At 38.9% G+C, this 16,636-nt stretch overlaps 1 pseudogene; it reads left to right on the plus strand.

The window, feature by feature from the left end:
• Positions 1-3,577, plus strand: LOC101440043 (WD repeat-containing protein 75 pseudogene; annotated as a pseudogene).
• Positions 3,578-16,636: the final 13,059 nt, after the last annotated feature.

Genomic DNA, 16,636 nt, shown 5'->3' on the forward strand with positions numbered 1-16,636 from the left:
TCTGCGCGAAGATGGTGGAGGAGCATCTCCGCGTGGTTCGTTGTGGCGGCAGCGAATTGAACTTCAGAAGAGCGGTGTTTTCTGCGGATTCTAAGTATATCTTCTGTGTCTCTGGAGATTTTGTTAAAGTTTATAGTACAGCTACAGAAGAATGTGTACATGTATTGCATGGACACAGAAATCTGGTGACTGGAATTCAGCTCAACCCCAACAACCATTTACAGCTATATTCTTGTTCCTTTGATGGCACAATTAAACTGTGGGACTATATAGATGGCATTTTGATAAAGACTTACATAGTTGGACATAAACTTCATGCCCTCTTTGCTCTTGCCAGTGCTGAAGATTCTTTGTTATAATAAATAAAGAAAAACCAGATATATTTCAGCTGGTTTCAGTGAAACTACCCAAATCATCAAGCCAGGAAGTAGAAGCTAAAGAGGTATCCTTTGTTTTGGATTACATAAATAAGTCACCCAAGTGCATTGCCTTTGGGAATAAGGGAGAATATGTTGCAGCTGTACGGGACTTTTATTTGTCTGTTTATTTTTTCAAAAAGAAAACAACATCAAGGTTTACTTTGTCATCATCAAGGAATAAGAAACATTCTAAGAACAATTTTACATGTGTAGCATGTCACCCACAGGAAGACTGCATAGCATCTGGTCACAAGGATGGCAAAATTCGTCTTTGGAGGAATTTTGATGATGATAAGAAATACACGTATACGTGTTTACATTGGCACCATGATATGGTCATGGATCTGGCTTTTTCAGTGACAGGCACCAGTCTGCTGAGCGGTGGTCTTGAATCTGTGCTTGTAGAGTGGCGTGACGCAACAGAGAAGAATAAAGAGTTTCTACCACGTTTAGGAGCTACTATTGAACATATCTCAGTCTCACCTGCAGGAGATTTGTTCTGTACTTCTCACTCTGATAATAAGATAATAGTCATTCACCGGAATCTTGAGGCATCTGCAGTAATTCAAGGCCTAGTGAAAGACAGCAGTATCTTTACTGGTTTGATGATTGATCCAAGAACTAAAGCTTTGGTTTTGAATGGAAAACCCGGCCACCTACAGTTTTATTCTCTGCAGAGCGATAAGCAGTTATACAATTTAGATATTATACAGCAAGAATATATCAATGATTATGGTCTGATCCAAATTGAACTAATAAAGGCTGCATTTGGGTGCCAAGGTAACTGGCTTGCAACAGTGGAACAACGGCAAGAAAAAGAGACTGAACTTGAATTGCAAATGAAACTGTGGGCATATAATAAGAAAACACAAGGGTTTATTCTTAACACAAAGATTAACATGCCGCATGAAGACCACATCACAGCTCTCTGTTTCTGTAATGCAGAAAAATCTGAAACCTCCACCTTGGTTACAGCTAGTAAAGATGATCACTTCAAAGTGTGGATATTAACAGATGACTCTGATATATACAAAAAAGCTGTTGGCTGGACCTGTGACTTTGTAGGTAGTTACCACAAATACCAAGCAACTAACTGTTGTTTCTCTGAAGATGGCTCTTTACTTGCAGTTAGTTTTGAGGAAATTGTTACACTATGGGATTCAGAGACATGGGAGCTTAAATGTACATTTTGCCAACGAGCTGGAAAAATAAGGCACCTCTGCTTTGGGAGATTGACGTGTTCAAAGTATCTTCTTGGTACTACCAAAAATGGCATTCTTTGCTGTTGGCATCTGCTCAGTTGTGCCTTGGAATGGAGTGCAAAATTAAATGTTAGCGTTATGGAGCCTGATCCTAATTCAGAGAATATTGCTGCAATCTCTCAGTCTACGACGGGTTCAGATTTGTTTGTATTTAAACCTAGTGAGCCAAGGCCATTGTATATTCAAAAAAATATCTCCAGAGAGGAAGTCCACTGGGGAGTGTTTGTTCCACGAGATGTCCCTGAATCATTCACCTCAGAAGCTTACCAGTGGCTGAACAGATCTCAGTTTTACTTCCTAACAAAATCACAGAGTTTATTGACATTCAGTACAAAGTCTCCAGAAGAGAAACTCACACCAACAAGCAAACAGCTACTCGCAGAAGAAAGTCTACCAACAACCCCATTTTATTTCATACTGGGAAAGCACAGGCAACAGCAGCATGAAAAATTAAATGAAGATTTAGGGAATGAACTGGTACAACTACCCTTAACAGAAAACATACCTGCAATTAATGAGCTTCTTCACACTCCAGCCCACGTCCTGCCATCTGCTTCTTTTCTGTGCTCCATGTTTATAAATTCATTACTGCTGTCTAAAGAGACCAAGAGTGCTGGAGAAATTTCTGATGATGTTGATATGGAAGAAGAAAAAGAAAGTGATGATTCAGATAAGGAGAATGATTTTACTGAAAAAGTCCAGGATACAAATAACACAGATTTAGGAGAAGATATACATCAATTGTCAAAATCTGAAGAAAAAGAACTGAGAAAATTAAGGAAAGTGGACTACAGCTGGATAACTGCTCTTTAAGCACTGGAGAAGGGATGGGGTAGCACTTTGTTTTTTATTGTATGTTGATACTCCAGAAACCTTTTTTAATGTTATTTCTGCTCTTAAAATGCTATATATTAACAGGCTTTACTTTTTATATTATGTAACTTATCTGTGATTCTGAGCTATGAAAAGTTGTAAAAATCAAAAGCCTTTGTTGACGGTGTTTTTAAGTTTGACACCAGAATTTATTTGGTGGCAAAACATGATCTGAACTGTTTCTAGTACTTTACATTTGAGGCTGTTTTAATGCTGATTTTCCCCCCTTAGTTTATTTATTTCTCTTAGAGAAATGTATTTGATTTTATGTTATCTCCCCTGACCCCACTTAAGGGTTTGTATAATATATGGGCTGCCTAAAATCTGAAAAACTTTAAATGCAAATCATCTGGCCCCAAGCATTTCAAGTAAGGACTTGTCTACTCTATGTGTATATATAATGTTCATAACAGCCTGGCATAAGAAGAGCTGGTATTGTTCTCTTGACTATGGATACTGAGTTAGTTGTTTTTAACCAAAGTCCATTGTTACTAAACAAGAATCCAAGTCCCCTCTGTATTGTGTTAAAGTAATGATATTGCTACATCTTAACCATTTAGCATTTTGAGTTTTCCAGTTCCATGATATACTTCTATAAAATTTTTATTAAAAATTAGCACAAAAACAGTGAAGAATAATCACAATTGCAAAGCATAATGAATGTTCACAAAATTACCGCAAATGACTTTTTAGTGTGATTCAGTGTCCTAGTAAGGTCTGTGCTTCAGGTTTGTTCAATGTATCTCTAAATCGCTTTTTAAATAGAGAAACAGCTTTATTGGATTATAACTCACAAGCCAGTCAGTTGACCCAGTTAAAGTGTATTAATTCATGATTTTTAGTATGTTCACAGTTATGCAACTACTGCTACAATCAATTTTAGAACATTTTCATCAGCACAAAAAGCAACTCCATACCTATTAGTTTCCCATTTCCCTCCAATACCCCCAGTGCTAAGTGACCACTAATCTTCTATGTCTTATAAGTTTGCCTATTATATTTCATCTAAATGGAATCATACAATATGTATGTTGGTTATTTGTGACTGACATCTTTCATTTAGCCTGTTTTCAAGATTTATCCATGTAGCATGTATGTATCAGTACTTCATTTCTTCTTATTGTTTTCATTTTTCTTGGATATATACTTTGGAATGGAATTGCTGGGTCCTTTGGTAATTATACTCTTTCAAAGAACTACCAAGCTATTTTCCAAATTATCTGCAACATTTTTTGTTCCTGTCAGTAGCATATGGGGTTTCCAGTTTCTCTATCCTGACCAACACTTGTTATTTTGTGTTTTTTGTTATTATGTGTCTTTTGGTTTCACACTTAATTTGTGAAGTGGTATCTCTGTGCTTTTAATTTGCATTTTCTTAATGGTTAATGATGTTGAGCATCTTTTCATGTCCTTATTGGCCATTTGTATACCTTCTTTGAAGAAATGTCTACTCAAGTCCTTCCTCTTTTTATTAAGTTATAAGTGTTCTGGACACTAGCCCATTATGATTTACAAATATTTTCTCTTTTTCTGGGCTGTCATTATACTCTCTTGTTAGTTTCTTCTAGAGTTCTTTAGTTTTAGCTCTTACATGTAGGTCTTTGATTCATTTTTTTGTTGTTGTTATTTCTAGTTTGTGGTGTGAGGTGTAGGAGTTCAGCTTCATTCTTTTGCCTGTGACTATCTAATTGTCTCAGCACCATTTTTTGAAACTCTTCTTTCCCCCATTGAATTGTCTTGGCATTCTCTTCTAATCCTAGTTTGAGTGTTTTTTATTCTGAAAGGGTTTTGAATTTTGTAAAATACTTTAACTCTGTCTATTGAGATTATTATGTAGTTTTTGTCCTGTGATGGATTGATTCTATACCTCAGTTTGGACATATTCTTCGCCTTGGTCCACATTGTGATGGGTGTGGATTCATTGTGAATAAGATTTATTTTAAGATATTATTTTAATTAAGGTGTAGCCCAGCTGAATTAGGTTGGGCTTTAATCCAGTTTACAGGAGTCCTTTATAAGCAGAGTTGAAAGTAAGATGGAGGAAGAAGCCATAGGGAGCAGCCAGAAGCTGGAAGTTAAGGGAACCCAGTAGAGAAAGGAGAGGACACCATGTGCATTGCCATGTGATAGAAAACTCAAATTTGCCATCCAGCCAGAAGATACTAACCCCAGGAAGAAGCAAACCTTCTAGCCTCTGAAACCATGAACCAAAAGATTTCCTGTTGTTAAATCAACTTACTATATGGTATTTGTTTCAGCAGGCAAGAAACTAAAACATATCTTTTATTCTGTTGATACGATGTATTACATTAATTGATTGTCAAATATTAAACCAACCTTATATTCATGTAATAAATCCCACTTGGTCACTATGTATAAAAAAAAAAAAAGAGGGGTTTAGATTCCACATGGATGCTGGATGCAATCCTCCTGCTTTCAGCTGTAGGCACTCTTGGCTCCATGGTGTGGTGGTTGACATTCTTCAGCTCCATGTTAGCTGACTGGGGTAAGTCCAATAAATCAGAGGGTAGGAGCTGAAGTCTGTTGAGGCTCAGGGCCTGGCTATCATACAGTCAGTCCAGAGATTCAGATCCCCTGGGTATATCTTAAATCCCAGCACCAACTACAATTCTGGTAAAGTAACAGGAAAGGCTTGTGAAAAGAGATCACATCTGAGTCAAGCTCCATCACACAGAAACACCAACTCCAAAACAGGGCCAACTGACATGGCAGTGAACTCCATCTGCCATGACCATAAAACCTGTGGGTCTCTGTAGCCCTCAGAAGAATCAATACCTGGGGTTGTATTTACTTTATCTGTCTCTGGGACTCTGCTCAGGTGTGCATAAGGGCAACCCCTCTGATAACCTCCCAGCTCTTTTTTAGAGACTCATAGCCATATGAACTCATTTGTCCTTTCCATTTCCCCCTTGATTTAGGTCAAAAAGCATTTTTAACTCCTGTTATTATATGTAGACAGAGCTATTCTGCTGGTCTGAGTTGAACCTTTTATTCAAGGTCATTTTCTAGTTACATCATCAGCTGGTACTTGGTAGTAATCCCTCAGCGCCAGGGAGGCTCATCCCCAGGAGTCATGTCCCACACTGGGGGAAAGGCAACGAATTTACATGCTGAGTTTGGCTTCGAGACTGGCCACATTTGAGCAACACGGAGGTTCTCAGGAGGTAACTCTTAGGCACACTGCTGCTCTAGGCCTTGTTCTTATTTCAGGTGCACGGGCTCACAAGCATAGTCATTAGTATCAGGGGCTCATTGTTGGACCTTCATTCTTTTTTGGTCTGCCATTGCACTTGGGTCTTATTTCATTCAGTCTTTGTGTTTATCCTATTTAGAGTCCATTGCACTTCTTGAATGTGGATAGTCATGTCTTTCATTAAATTTGGAATTTCATTAAATTTTCTTTCTTCTCATTTTGGGACTTCCATAATGGGTATATTGGTATGCTTGGTGGTGTAACACAGGTCCCTTAGGCTCTGTTCAATTTTCTTCACTCTTATTTCTTTCTGTTCCTTAGACTGGATAATTTCAATTGTCTTATGCTTAAGTTTCCTTTTTTTTCTTCTGCCAGCTCATATCTAATGTTGAAGTTTATTTTTTAATTTTAGATAGTTTTTTATTTTAGATATTGTACTTTTCAGTTCCAGTATTTCTGTTTGATTTCTTTTTTTTTTTTTTTAAGGAGGCACCAGAGATTGAACCCAGGACCTCATACATGGGAAGCAGGCACCCAACCACTAAGCTATATCTGCTCCCCAATGAGTGTTGGTCCTTTCACCCACCTGTTTGTTTGTTTTGTCTTTAGGAGGTACCAGGGATCAAATCCAGGACCTTGTACATGGGAAGCAGGCCCTGAACCACTCAAGCTGCATCTACTCCCCTGTTTGATCTCTTTTTATAATTTTATCTCTTTATTTAAACTATCATTTTGTTCATGTTTTCCTGATTTCCTTTAGCTCTTTGTGTATATGTAAGACTTTTTTTTTAAGTATTTGCTAAGCCCAATGTTTAGGCCTCCTCATTGATGGTTTCTGTTGCTTTAGTTTGTTTTGTTAAATGGGCTATCTTTTCTTGTTTCTTGGTATGACTTTTGATTTTTTTCTTGAAATCTGTATATTTGACAGTTTTAATGTATTAACTATAGAAATCAGATTCTTCCACTTCTCCAGGGTTTGCTGAGGTTTTATTTTCTTCTCTTTTTCTTAAGTGTTATAGTAGGTCACTTGTTTAGTTATTTTTTCAAACTATTTATGCCAGGATGGTATCTTTTGATCCATGTAATCACTGAAGTCTCTCTTCTTTTAACTTGTATTCATCTAGTGATTGCCAGGAGCTAACAACAAAAGGCTTTCTCAGCCTTTACAAATTGTCTCTGCTGGTCTTGTCCTTGAGTGCTTAACCAGCCTTGTGGTGAGCTGAAAGAGCAACTGAGGTGAAAGCATAAGATCCTCTCAGATATTTTCTGAACATGTGTCTTGCCCTGGGCATGAACATGGCCTTATAAATTCTCCTGTATATACAGACAATCTGAATGCCTCACTTTCCCTAGGACATCTGCAGCCTTTCCTCTCAGGTTTGTATATTATATTGGGTGTCTCAACTGGTTATCTTTTATTCCAGGAAGCTGGAGTTTGATTGCTTTCTACAGTGATTTAGCAGTCGAGCTAACTTTTTCTATTTCCACAGTGAGTTGTGGGACAGGTGAGGCAGGGGTGAGATTCTTGGGTCAAATCTTTCAGGTTGCCTCTGAATGTATTGAAACAGACATATATGCATCCCATTGAAAATATGGATTAACGTGCTCCTTGCAGAACCCAGGACCAGAGATCCACACTGGGAGCACAGGTTGACACCACACTGAGCCCGGGGGTAGGTTGGAGAAGAGCTATTTAAGTCCCTAGGAAGCTTTCCTATCATTGTTTTATACATACACACACATACACATACACACGCACAAATTTAGTCTTTTCAGTTCTGAAAATTAGAAGTCTGAAATCAAATTCATTGGGTTAAACTCAAGATATCAGCAGGGCTTGTTTCTTTTGGAGGTTCTGAGGGGAGAAATCTGTTAGCTTGCCTTTTTCAGCCTCTGTTTGTTACCTTTATTCTCTGGTTTATTGTCCTTTCCTCCATCTACAAGTGCATCACTCTGTACTCTGTTCTGTCAATACATTAGCTACTCCTCTTCTGTAGTACAATCTCCCTATGATTCCCTGTTTTATTTTTATTTTAAGCTTTTTATTTTGAAATCCTTTCAAACTTACAGCACAGTTACAAAAATAATACAAACTCCTTACAGAGAATTCCAATATGACCTTATCCCCCCCATATAGCCAGGTCCACAAATTTTAATATTTTGCCACATATGGCATATCTTTCTAACTATCAATCTATCCATCTATCTAGCTAATTATTTATCAATCTAATTTCTGAACACTTGTACACATTGTACACATCATGCTTCTTGAACACTTAATACTGCCATGTACATTTCCTAAGAATAAGGATATACACTTATATAACCTCCTTAAGTACAATGATCAAGTTCAAGAAATTTAACATTGATATAACCCTTACAGTCTATATTCACATTTTTTCATATGTCCTGATAATGTCCTTTGAGCCTTTTCTCCTGCCTTGAAAGATCATGCTCAAGATTACATAATGCATTTAATTGCCATTGTCTCTTTGGTTGCTCATTCTGTTTTTTTAATTATAGTAATATATATACAACATAAACTTTCCCATCTCAACCACTCCCAATACAATTCAGTAGGATTACTCGTATTTATAATGCAATATAGTCACTAGCTTTTCATTACAAAAACTTTCCAACTTTCCCAGAAACCCTACACCCATTATGCATCAGTCTCTGTGATGGTTAGGCTAATGTGTCAACTTGGCCAGGTAATGGCGCCCAGTTTTTTTGGTCAAGCAAGCACTGGGCTACTTGTAATACAAGGACATTTCATGGACTTTAATCATCAGTGAGTTGATTGCATAGATGGCTAGTTACATCTACAATCAACTGAGGAGATTATTGTCAGCAATGAATGACATCTCATCCAAACAGTTAAAGGCCCTAAAAGGAGAAGACCTTGCAGCATTCAGAGAGAGAATCCCCATCTCTATTTCAGATAGCCAGCATCTCCTGGGGAATTCAACAAGGACCTTCCTTGGAGTCCCTGGCTTGCAGCCTACAGAATTTGGGCTTGTGCATTCCCATGGTCGTGTGAGACAATTTTATAAATTCTCATACTATTTATAGATATCTCCTGTCAGTTCTGTTTCTCTAGAGAACCTTGACAAATACACTCCTCATTCCCTTGAAATATCTGTCTCTATGAGCTTGCATATTCTCTGATATTTTGTGTGTAGTTACCAAAAGGCTTAAATTTAACATCATAAATTTAGAGCACTCTCATTTGCTTAGATACTAACTTAACTTCAATGCCATATATAAACCATGTATCTCCAGTCCTCTGTCCCTCACCTTTTTGTAGTTCTTGTGAAAGTTTTGTATTTATGCATTATGACTATAATGAATATTTAAAACCATTTATTTATCATTACATTTTATTCATTTGCCTTTTAGATCCTGTAAGAAGTAGAAAGTGGAGTTAAAAACCAAAATAACAATAGTTCTGGCATTTATATTTACCCATACCATTACCCTTACCAGAGATCCTTATTTCTTCATGTGACTTTAATCTATTCTCTAGTGTCCTTTCCTTCCAACCTGCAGAGCTTTATTTAACATGCCATATAGAGCAGGTCTAGTGGTGACAAACTTCCTCAGCTTTTCCTATCTGGTAATGTCTTAATCTCTCCCTCATTTTTGAAAAACAGTTCTTCCAGATATAGAATTCTTGGATGGCAGGCCTTCTTGCCTCCATGGTTTCTGATGAAAAACTGGCACTTAACTTTGTAAGAATCAATGTATGTTACATATTGCTTCTTTCTTGTGGCTTTCAGAATTCTCTCTTTATCTTTGGCTTTGGACAGTTTGATTATAATATATCACAATGTAGGTCTTTTTGGATTTATCCTGTGTGGAGTTCATTGAGCATCTTTGATGTGTATATTCATGTCTTTGGTTAAATTTTGGAAGTTTTCTGCCATTATTTTTTTGAATATTCTTTCTTTCTTCTTCTGGGATTCTTACAATACATATATTGATATGCCTGGGTCAGCTATGTATTTCTTATGGTCTTGGTTGAGCCTACCCATGAATCTTCAGCTAGTTGTGGGTCAAGCCGGCAGTTCTGTGGATTTTGGCTAGGCCTTCTTATGTGTTTGGGAGTCATGTTGCAGGAGGCTTGTCTAGAAGGTCTTGGCTGGGATGACTGGACTTTTCTCCATGTGTTCTCTCATCCTCCAGCAGGCTACCTTGTACTGGTAAGATTCCAAGATAGAATAAACAATGAAAACATTCAAAGCATCTTGATACTTAAGCTCAGAAATAGAAGACCAGCACTTCTGTTGTATTCCATGGGCCAAAGAAAGTCACAAGACAGCCCCAAGTTTAAGGGGTGGGAAAACAGACACCATTTCCATTCTTGATGGGAAGAACTGCAAAGTCATATTGCAAAGGGCATGGGTATAGAGAAGTCATGTGCAATTGATCTACTGCACATGTCCAGTTCTTCATCCACTTACGTAGGAAGAAATGAGAGAGACAAAGGAATAGACACAGATAGAAGAGAGACCTAGAATGTTATTCTTATGCAATGGTTTCCAACCTTATTGTACCGAATGCCCTCTTTTATTAACCATCATGTTGTAATTTGCCCTTAATCACCCTGAATTAAAGTTGCATAGAAAATGTAACCTAGTCAAATCATTTCAAAGAAAGCCATAAGAGGTCTTAAATGTAATATATAGGAGGAATAAAAGCAATTTAAAGGGGAGCAGGTGTGGTTCAGTGGTCGAGCACCTACTTTGCATAAATTAGGTCCTGGGTTCAATCCCTGGTGCCTTCTTAAAAAACAGCAACTTAAAAAATAAAGTATGGATTTAAGTATGTAAATATTGAGGCATAGCCACCCTAGAAGTAATAAAGTAGATACTTGCCAGTGATGACTCTCCTTTATCCCATGGTGCCTTGGTTCAAATCCCAGTTCTGCATTTACTAAACATGTGACCTCAGGCAGGGTACTTAACCTCTTTCTGCCTCAGTTTCCTCATATGTAAATTGGGATAATAGTGGTACCTACAATATGGAGTTGTGTTGAGATTTTTATGAGTCATTTTACCTAAATCCTTTCGAAGTGTCTGGTATATAGTAAATGTCATATAAGCATTTGTTATTATCATTATGAGCAACCAAAATTTTTCTCCCTGAATTCCAAAATGACTTTATCAAGAACTACTGCCCTAAGGGAAGAACTTTCCAGGAAACACCAAAATAGGGACCATATATATCCCTCTGATATTAATGGTATATATTTTTCTTGTTATTTATGAATATTCTTGCAATTGGTAGATTCTTTCCATCAACTGCCACATTCACCTTCAGTTAAAGAAGTAGTCCACAGCATGACATACCAGGATTTCATGCAAAAAACTTTGAATAGCAAGTGTTCTCAATTTTTCTTCCCAGTTTTTTAAAAGATAATTTCAAATCATTACTTTTTCCCGTTTTAACATTTTTATATCTTAAACCTAATTATTTCAGTATCTGATAACAGAATCATCTACCTTAAAGTCTTTAATATTCTTTGACCAAAAAAGAAGTTTGTTTTTTACCAGGTTGTTAAGATTATTAAATTTAGCCCTTCCTTTGAAATTTGATATCAATTTTGCTATTCTAAACTTAAGAAGTTAGTTTCCTTGTCAGTACTGCATTTCCAGGCCCCACACCAGACCAGTCTCCTCACTGTTAGACGGTTCATGTTCTGTGAAACCGGCCTTTTCTCTTACGCTTCATGCCTCTAGTGCTGGCTGTGGAATTAAAGAGAAAATACAGTGAGGTCTAGCCAGAGCTAGAAAGTTAGTGAAATAAGAAAGAAAACTGTAATGGTCAAAGAATATCGAGTTTCCTTTTCAATATTCTGTATATTCCTTGAAAATCAGGACAAGATAAAAAGACAAGTAGCCAAGGGAAGCAAAATTGGTAACAGAATGAGAGGAGCCAACATGTCAACCTAGTAAATGAGATGCTTGAATGATTTTGCCAAATCAGAGTACGTAGCGTTTCTATACCTGGGTTTTGTTTGTTTCTTTTTGGAAAAGACTAATAAGATTGAACTTCAGGTGCGGACTAATGTTCAGTCTTTATGGCTGGAGGCAAGGCTTTCAGCTGGATTATAGAATCTTGTTATTACTCCTAAAAGGCAAAGCCTCTACAATGTTTGCTGAAGAAGAGCTTGAAAACTGGAGGTCTATTCCAAACAAACATGTCCATGAGGACACATCTAATGTGCCATAAACTGCAACCAAACCAGACATGCACTCTTACTCAGAAATGTTGCCTTGGAGAAAAATAAATGTGTAAAGATAGACCATTAGTCTTCCCTTGCTCTAGTGCTGAGAAGTAGCAGAGAATTAGAATCACTTATATGGAAATTCAGAAATCCCTTTTATGTGTACAACTATGGACCTAGTTAGTGGTAATAATCTGATGATGTTCTTCCATAATCTGTAATAATTGTTCCACAACAATATAAGGTTCTGGTAGAGGGGTGATATATGGAAATTCTGCACATTACAAATGATCGTTTTGTAAGCTCATAACTTCTATAATAAAAAACAAATTTTTTTTAAAAGAAATTCCCTTTATAAAATATGCAACTTTCCCATGCATATATAATGTTGAAAAAATGAACTGATGCCTGGCAGCTTGTTTGGTAAATGGCTCCTGCAATTAAAGAGGAAAATGGCTTGAATTTGAACCTTCTATCACTGATTGATAAGTGTGCTACCCATACTCACTGCGGGTTTAAGTTAAAACCAGTGTGTAACCTTCTCCCTGCCTGCAGCGTGGCTATGTGTAGCCATTAGGCTGAGACATAATAAATCACCATGGTACATCATGTGAAGCATTACATAGCTCCTGATGTGCTGAGAAATCTCATTGCAATGTGGGACACTGACACCCCTGAAGTAACCTACAACTGCTTTGCAAAAGCTGGTCTCAGAACCAGTGGCTTTTCAAATGGACACAGTAGGTAGGATACGTGATACCTCTGACTGGAATGAACTGCCCCAAACTCAAAGGGTGACAGTTTTGTAGATATTGATACCATGTTAGCGCCCTCTGCTGCTGTTAAATTTCAAACAAGAAGAGACGCCCTTGATATAGGTCTATTATGAGCCCAGGAGAACAAGAAAAGTCGCCCAAGTCGGCATATCCCAGGGGAAAAGAAAATAGCACTGGCAATCAGTGATCAGTGAAAACCTGCAATGGCGGGAATGATTTTGTTGCCAAAGCAACGGAACCACTAAATTTGTTTGTGAACCACAAAAGAACCATCAGGATTCAATCCTACGGTAAGCAGAAAGTAAAACCAGCATTATTTCAGATATGACTAGAGTTCTGTGTGATCCATGTGCCTTATATAGCCCAAAAGACATTTCTGGAGAATTCTAAGAACCTGGTTGTAGTCTAGGCTCTGCCTCTTATTAGTTTGTAATCTTTCATAATGGCAGTGGATTACTTATCTATACAATTAGGTGATTGGAACAATGCTTTCTGAACTGTCAGTTCTATAATGTCAGGTTTGGTAGCTCAAAGGAACTGAAATGGCATATGAAACCATTATAAATTATCTAACTGATGAATAACAGAGGAAGAGACTCTATTCTTCAAAAACTTGATGTTACCACACCATTGAATTTGACAATTGTACAGGCAGCTGTTTAAATGGTTCTACACATACTTTAGCATACATTTCCAGAAACATTTTCCTTGAAAAGTGCCCATTTTTCGATAACTGTATATAATACTTTATTACCATGATAAACTATCAGTATGCTAAAGTCAGAAATTTTTCAAAAAGAAGACGACAAAGAAGAAGAAAGAAAGAAACAGAGGCTTAGAAAAGCCCAGGGTGAGGGAAGTAGATTTGGCTCAACTGATAAGAGCCTCTGCCTACCATATGGGAGGTCCACGGTTCAAACCCAGGGCCTCCTGACCCATGTGGAGCTGGTCCATGCATAGGGCTGACATGCACAAGGAGTGCCATGCCAAGCAGGGGTGTCTCCCATAGGGGAGCCCCACATGCAAGGAGTGCGCCCCTCAAGGACAGCCACCCCATGCAAAAAAAGCACAGCCTGCCCAGGAGTGGTGCCACATACACAGAGAGCTGGCGCAGCAAGGTGACGCAACAAAAAAAGACACAGATTGCCGGTGCCACTGACAAGAATGCAAGCAGACACAGAAGAACACACAGTGAATGGACACAGAGAGCAGACAATGGGGGGAGGATGGGGAGAGAAATAAATAAAATACAAGTATTAAAAAAAAAAAAGAAAGAAAAGCCCAGGGTGACACCACTAGTTTTCTTTATCTATAACCTACTGAATTCCAAAATTTCAATTGGGCTCACATTATTTAAGCAGGGTCTTGAATCTTGGATTCCAGATATGGCTATCATACCAAATTGCCCCCACAAAAGGAACAAACTTCTCAGAAGGCAGAAAGAGGAAGAGTGCCAGGAGGTCAGAGAGCAGGATTGATTTCCTGGACATTTGCCAAGTAACTCGTAGCTTCAGTGCTCCTCAAGATGAGAAGCTAAGTACTCCTCATCACTGAAGAGCATCATTAAGGAGCTAAGACACACAGCGTCTCTTGCCATCTTGATTTTTCCCTCCCATCTCCCTTCTTACCACCCTCTCAGAATTCAAGATTTCTGCCTCCCAACCTCAGGCTCTTTTTTGGAGCCCACTCTGTCTTAATTCCTTTCTAAATTCCAGTAGGATGAGGACACAGACACAGACACAAGAGCTGTTTGGATGGAAAACATTTTATTGGAGATGCTGAGCCAGGAAAGTGTGATTGTAGGGTGCTGATCATCTCCTATGCCATTCCCCTCTTCCAGTGGGGGGTAAAGTGCTGGTCTTGAAGGGTGTTGTCACTTGGTACCATGAGTTCTACTCCATTCTTTGAGCTGGGAGCAAAGACGTCATGGTCAGATTGGGGGCCCCTGGGTGACTGGAGCTGGAGTCTTCCACAAGGAAGACCAGAACAGGATGGGAACATTGATGGAAAGGAATTTCAGCCCCAGTCTAAGTCCCCATTCTCCCCTAAAATATAGTAGCTGAGATTTCCCTTAGCTTTTGTGAGAAGGTTTATCCTCCTTTCATCTTCCTACTCTTCCTGCCAGATACTCTGCTTTTCCCTCACCCCCAACCTCCTTACCATCCTAACATCCACCACCTCTTACCTTAGGGAAGGCCTCCCAGTTGAGGAAAGGAAGTTTCCTTTTGAGAGACTAAAAGAGAGAATGAGAGCAAGAGTGATATGTTGCAGGTCAGGTGAGCTTGGTCAGTAAACACTCACAGAATGGGCTCCCCATAGTGGTGATGGTGTTACAATAAAATCTAATATTCCTGAGACCTTATTCTGTGTCCACCTTGTACTAATTGCTTTGCAGGCATGATTTCGTTTGGTCTTCACAGCACCTTTTTGAGTTAGGTACTGTCAACCCCTCATTACAGATGAGGAAACTGAAGCTCACAGACCTGGAAGACTCTTGCATGAGGTCACATAGCAAGTAAGTGCAGTCATGAGATATAAGATCTAGTTCCAGATCTCTCACCTACTTAACCTTCTAAGTTTAGGTGCACCACCCAACATGGGACCTCCGTTTCTTCATGGAAAATGAAGGGATTCAAATAAACTCTTGACTAGGTTCTTCCTCTTCTGAAATTAATTGTCTTTGTGGCACTGCTCTTCACTGCCATGTGAGGAAAATGAGGTGTAGCCATGACAGTCTCCTGGGGACACTTTCTTCTGTCAGCAACACATTGGGCAAGACCCAGGCAGGACAATTACTCCCTCCTAGCACTCAGGAAAGAACCAAAGGGCTAGAACCATAATGTTGGCCACTACCCTGGAAAGACTACAACTAATCAAGGAGAATAAAGGGCTCCCAAACACTTACCTCCATGAGGGCCTGCCGGTTCAGGAATTGGTCAGCATTAAAAAGCTAAGGAGAGAGATTCAATGTAAGCAAATCAGTTCCAGGGAAGATTAGAGCTTGTCCCTAGCCCTTTGAAAAAGGTAAGGGGACCATGGCAACTTTGCAAGCTCTCTACCAAGACATTTCTCTCCTCTCTAATGTGGATATTCATGAGGTCAGCACTAAAGAATTGAACTTACCGATCTTAATTTGTCAAGGTTCAGGAACTGAGGGTTAAAACCCTAGGCAAAGAAAAGCAGAGTGTCAAAAAAGTTGCAAAGGGTCACAATGAGATAGGGGGCAAACTCATGGCTGCTGTGGGAAAGTGGATTGTTTACCTCAGGTCCTGCCACATAATTATCAATGGCGGTTTCTTCCTGGAAAGTGAGGAAGAGACAAAGAGTCAGATGATCACATGATGGCAAGTCCCTCTCCCAAATCCCTGTCTGCTGGCTTCAACCTTCATCCACAGACCAGTCCCTGAGAATATAACCCATTCTCCACCATAGGACCTCAGATAACCTACTCTGTTCCAATAACACAAATGATTGGCAGATGTACAAGGTGAGGTAGAGGGATTAGAGAACAGCATGCAAAAAATAAGTTTAAAACTCAGGTCAGCATCCATTTATAGGCAGCAGTGGAAAGGATGGTGAAAGAGGACTCCTCCCAAGAAAAACTAGCTAGTGTTGTTCTGCGGTTGACTTAATTCTAAGGGCAGTTGACTTGCGGTGGTTCTGAGTCGCCCACACTTAGCCCATACCACCGGGTGGGGAAGATTAGCTTTCAGGTGGGAGCCAAGAGCTGAGGTGACCTATCTGCCATTTATTGATTGAGGCTGGTTTGCTTTGTAACTCTGTTGTCACCAAAGCCAGAGTTTCCATTTCCTTCCTTCATTTGGTTACTCCCTTAAACCTTAACGCATCCCACCTTGTCACTT

Source organism: Dasypus novemcinctus, chromosome 18 (assembly GCF_030445035.2).
Source record: "Dasypus novemcinctus isolate mDasNov1 chromosome 18, mDasNov1.1.hap2, whole genome shotgun sequence".
Lineage (NCBI taxonomy): Eukaryota > Metazoa > Chordata > Mammalia > Cingulata > Dasypodidae > Dasypus > Dasypus novemcinctus.